The following is a 6,000-nucleotide window of genomic DNA, read 5'->3' on the forward strand; positions in this document are numbered from 1 at the left end:
GTAGCCTTGGATTCAATTTGAGGTGACTGGCTGTAGTATACAGATCTAGGATCTTAATTTGAGACAGTTTGCTACTGCATGAAAATAATCCTGCAGGAACAGGAAATGTGAATTATTACGTGGATTATGATTCATTTCAATTTTTGTAGGGGTTGAAACATTTTCCGGAAGGGAGTATCGAGTCTGAAATGTTTTGCATTGCAGGAAAGTTATCCTGCAACAGGGTGATCAAATTATGATCCTACATCTGTGCCTCCATTTCTGTGGGAATTGAACCCCAGTAATCTAGTTGTGTGACATCTACCTTCTTACAAATCACTTGTTGGGGCTGCCATTCAATGATTGTCAGTTCCCTTATCATGTATGTATGATCACAATGCATCTGAAATACGTTTCCATGATGCTCAAAGGGCTCACCAGACCCATTTTGTGTATAGCCTACTGTACCTGTAGTGAAAAATAATGGGGGGAGAAACCCTGCTCTATTGTCATTGTAGGCTATAGCTTTTGATGTGCAGCCTTGACCAACATGGATTTATTACATACAGCTGCTGCTGCTGTTTTTATGTGAAAAACTGGATTAATCCCCCCCCCCCCCCCCCCCCCCCCACCGTTCTCTTTCTCTCTGTGGACAGGCCCAGCGAGAGTTGTGGTTGATGTCAGAAATTCAGAAATTAGGTTAAAACCTCTTTATTCCTCTGACCCTTTCACAGATAAGCGTCTCTGATGGTCTTTTTTTCCCTTCACTCTGTTCTGTGGTGCACAGAATTCCGAGGTTTCTCTCTCCCTCTCTCTCTCATCCCGAGGATTATCTGTAAAATGCACAGCCGTAAGGCTACAATCCTCTTTACTTTGGGGCTCTGTTTTCATCTGAGGTCCTCCACTGGCTACTCTCCAGTATTTGATAACATTTTTCTTGAATAACTTCCCCTTAAGAAAACCTTACTGTGGCTAGTTGTCTGTTATGACTGAGAGTGTTTTCTAGTATTGACAGCAGGGGAGGGCTGCCTTCAACATCATTCTCCCAACACTTGTAATCATTCTCGTCTTGACAGCGTTCTTCGTTTTTTTTTGTGTCAGTGTGGGAGGATGAGGATGTGAGTGTGTGTTGGCTGCTGTTGGGGTTTTCAAATACCAATGTCAGGTCTCATTAGTTGAGAATGCTGATCCATCCTTTAAAGGAGGTTAATTGCTCATCTCAAGCCTAGAGGTGCTAACCCTCTCTCCATTTCTGTCTCTCTCCTCCTCCCTATTTGTCCCATCCCACTCTCCATTTCTTTTCCTATCACTCTCTCTTTCCCTCCCTTTCTCCATCTCTCTCCGCCCCTCTCTCTTCCTTTCTCCTTATCTTTCCGTCTGTCTCGCTTTCCATCTCTTGCTCTCCATTTCTCCATCGCTCCCCCTCCTCTTACTACCTCTCTCCTACCTCCTTCCTCTCCCACCCTCTCCATCTCTCTACCCCACCTCTCTCTCTTCCTCCCTTTCTCCCCCTCTCCATCATTTTCCCATCCCCCCTCGCACTCCCTGCCCCCCCTTCCCCCCTCCTTCTCTCTGGGTCCGGGAGTATATGAGCTCATCTGTGAGTGCAGAAAATAGAGAAGAGAATCCCCCTCAGTGAGGCCTCCTGTGATTGGAGGAGGAGAATCCTCTGAGTGTTGGGCTTTCTTTGATTTGTGAGGGATATTCTTTGATGTTACGCGGATACCCTTTGAGACCACCGAATAAAATGAGGATTTGCAATTTATGTTCCAGATGCCCCCCCCCCCCCCCCCCCCCCCAACAGTATTTTCGTTATTAATACGCTTATTTTTTTGCCCCCTCCAATTTTAGAATTCACTGCACATTTGATGTGGTTCTGCAGTAAGAAAACGCATCACAATAAACTGTCGTAGTGCGATTTATACCTCCGTTATATCTTCCTCATGCCTCAGCAGCAATAGCCTTCCGGTGGAGGCTGTTTAGTGGCCCGCTTAGCCACAGACTGATAAGACGTTGGCAGCCACTTGAAATCAATTGAGCCATGCCTTTACCCCTCCTTATAAGTCCCCAGTGATGCATCCCCAGCCACAGCCCAGCCCCGTTCCAGCCCCATTAATGTATGATTAGGCCAGGCGCGTAGAATGGACCAGCCATTGAAATAGCAGAGGCTGACATGTCACATTTGATAAGACCTGGAGATCTGGTATATATTTGAACAACTGCCTTCTCTTCTCCAGGGAGCCTCTCTGCTCAATGTTTCATGGGTTTATTTTCATTCCGTGGCCCTTCTGTCGCCTGAGATTTGCTGCTCTCTCTGACAGAGCAGGCAGGAAGTGTGTGTTTGTGTGATCGTGGCTCGTTGAGGTGTGATGGTGTACACTCACACACATGTACACACACATACTGTATGCACACACACTCACATCATTTCAACATACAATATTGACGTAGACAATATGGACTCCCACTACATACACACACCCAATGCAAGGTGGAATTGTTGCCCACGTGCACTGGGCACACATGGTTGAGACATGTTGACGAATCCCAGCACACACACTCCAGCCTGCGGCATGGAGTCATCCTAAGCACACATGGACACGCACTTCCTTAGAGGCGTTTCACATTTAGCCGGCTGATAGCTGAGTCATATCCGTGTTTCTAGATGACATTGTGACTGATGACCAGTGATAACCGATGATCAACGAGCCCTCCGACAAAAACCAGGTTACTACCTGAGCTGGCCAATAAGAACTCGTCTTTTCGCATTTCGTATACAAGACGTTAGGCTACGATGTGCCCTACTGAACGCAATCCTGATGTTTATCCACAATGAACTGAGACTGTAAAGAAGTCAGTTATTTTACAGTGCCTTAACAAATGTGTTGCTACAGAGACCTGTACAAGGCGTAGTGTAAGAGTGACACTGTCTGCACCGCACTCTATCTAGTGAGAAAGTTGCCCCCTTATTCTGTTTGTCACTATGGTTACCACCCCTGGGTACCTTCAGAAGAAGATGTGATGATGATGGTGGGGTGGTTTGCCCTCGGGCCCCTCTCCTCTGTGTGTGTGCGTATGTCAGCCCCAGAACCCTCATCACGCTTCCCCTGACCTCTGTCACCTACCCCGGAGACTCGCCAGCCAGCCAGGTGAGAAAAGCACGCAACTGGAATAAAAAGGACTATGGTCTATTTGTGTCCGTGTGTACAGTCCCTGGAGCAAGGTTGTGTGGTTATAATGAATTCTCAACAAAGACCCTTCACACCGATGAGCAGATCTGTCTGTAGAGTTTAGAAGCAGCACTGCAGCAGTGTCCTGTTGGGTTGTTGATCAATGCCCTGACAGGACAGAGAATTCAGGGGAGACATCAGGTGTGCACTTGAGCTTGTCATGCTTTCTGAGACTGGACTGTGTCTATGGACTCCTATGGGGACACCTGGATGCTATATGACAAGGTTATTAATGACACACCAAATTGAAGGACACATTACTAGGTTGTCTTCATCGCTGGTCGTGGCGCCCAATATGTCAGATCTCACAGCGCCCAGAGACGTGTTCAATAGCTCGGCAGCCGCGTGAATATGATACGGAAGATGGTATCTGCTTCTGTGACTGCAATAAAGACAACCGGGAACACGACGAAAGACTTCAAAGAGCGCAGCTTTTCCCTGTAGCTCTTCAATATCTCTGCCATTGACCTCCTGCTGCTCTTTATATTCTCCTCTCAACCGTGAAACACAACAACAATTTATTTACGGGAATGAATCGGCACACGGTCCATTAGCGAACTCTGACGGAGAGCGAGCGTCACGTTCAGGAGCGTGCAACTTGGGAGTCTAAAAATACCTTCATTGATATGTAACTGGAGTGAATCAAAGAGTACTCCATGCCCCAGCGAGCTTCTCATCCTTTTCTAATTAAGGTTTCCTCCTTTTTTTTGGTGCATGGAGGTTTTAAAGGGAGGTACTTTCTCCTCCTCCTCCTCATGTCTGAGACGGTTGTTGTCTCACTCAGGCCCTCTGCTCATGCATAGTGACAAGGAAGAAAAAAAAGACCCCCCCCCCCCCCTTGGGGCCTTCTGGATATTGTTTTTACTTTGCCCAGGGGCTGGGAGGGATCTGGAGGATGGGGCGTCCAGGGGCTGGGGGGATCTGGGGGATGGACAGTGATGGGGCGTCCAGGGGCTGGGGGGGATCTGGAGGATGGGGCGTCCAGGGGCTGGGAGGATCTGGAGGATGGGGCGTCCAGGGGCTGGGAGGGATCTGGAGGATGGGGCGTCCAGGGGCTGGGGGGATCTGGAGGATGGACAGTGATGGGGCGTCCAGGGGCTGGGGGGGATCTGGAGGATGGGGCGTCCAGGGGCTGGGAGGATCTGGAGGATGGGGCGTCCAGGGGCTGGGAGGGATCTGGAGGATGGGGCGTCCAGGGGCTGGGAGGATCTGGAGGATGGACAGTGATGGGGCGTCCAGGGGCTGGGAGGATCTGGAGGATGGACAGTGATGGGGCGTCCAGGGGCTGGGGGGGATCTGGAGGATGGGGCGTCCAGGGGCTGGGGGGATCTGGAGGGTGGACAGTGATGGGGCGTCCAGGGGCTGGGGGGATCTGGAGGATGGACAGTGATGGGGCGTCCAGGGGCTGGGGGGATCTGGAGGATGGACAGTGATGGGTCGTCCAGGGGCTGGGAGGATCTGGAGGAGTGATGGGGCGTCCAGGGGCTGGGAGGATCTGGAGGATGGACAGTGATGGGGCGTCCAGGGGCTGGGGGGATCTGGAGGATGGACAGTGATGGGGCGTCCAGGGGCTGGGAGGATCTGGAGGATGGACAGTGATGGGGCGTCCAGGGGCTGGGGGGATCTGGAGGATGGACAGTGATGGGGCGTCCAGGGGCTGGGGGGGATCTGGAGGATGGACAGTGATGGGGCGTCCAGGGGCTGGGAGGATCTGGAGGATGGACAGTGATGGGGCGTCTAGGGGCTGGGAGGATCTGGAGGATGGACAGTGATGGGGCGTCCAGGGGCTGGGGGGATCTGGAGGATGGACAGTGATGGGGCGTCCAGGGGCTGGGGGGGGTCCGGAGGATTTAAAATAGGGGGACGTCCAGGGGGTGGGGGTTCTGGAGGATGGACAGTGATGGGGGTTCGTGTTTTTCATTTCACAGAGACCACCATAAGTGGTTTCAAACATGGTTTCTTACTATGGGAAATGTGGCGTTTGAACACCTGCAGAATAGTGTGTGGTTCTCTACAGATATGTGTATTTCTTTTGCAAGCTATGTATATCCTTACATCTTTTTCCCCTTGTATTGATTTAACCTTTATTTATTCAGGTTGGTCAATTAAGAACATACAGTATTCTCAATTTGCTACCTTTAGAACCTCGTAAGACCAAGATGGCCAAAATAGCCAGAACATAGCACTAACCTTTATACCCGTTCACAGCATTCTGCCACACATCGGGTAATAAAAAGAGACATCTGTTCGACGCTCTCTAGGTGTGTTAACGTGACGGTTCACTCGAATGGGCTTTTGAGAAGTTTCTAGGACTAGACAATCTGGTACAAGCAGACACTCTTGTTTCACCCTCGACCCTGCCCCCACTCAGAGCTTGTGCAGTAAAGCAAGCCAAATGAGGGACATGATACAAATGCTGACAATAACCTTCTTCTGCGTCAAGCTCTGTAATATATTATGAATGGTTGCCAATGTAAGCTCAGACAGACAGACAGCCCAGAGAGCGCCGTCGGCAAATCACATCAAAGTTACTCTATTCTACACATAGCCACACCTGGTTTCAAATACTATTCAAAATCATTTATCTGTGGTTGACTGCGCTTGCCTGGCTTAATGTACCAATAGAGCAGTCCCAAAACAGCTAGCTCCACCCATATGGCACGCCAGGCAGGCTAGAGAAACGCTCAAAGTATATTAGAACCAGGGACGGACTTAGTTATTTGGAGGCCCCTGTCTGAGGCCTGTCTGTGGGTTTTATAGTAAAAATGCAAAAATGTATTACATTTTAATG

This window comes from Oncorhynchus mykiss, chromosome 28 (assembly GCF_057628025.1).
Source record: "Oncorhynchus mykiss isolate SJ-2025 chromosome 28, ASM5762802v1, whole genome shotgun sequence".
Lineage (NCBI taxonomy): Eukaryota > Metazoa > Chordata > Actinopteri > Salmoniformes > Salmonidae > Oncorhynchus > Oncorhynchus mykiss.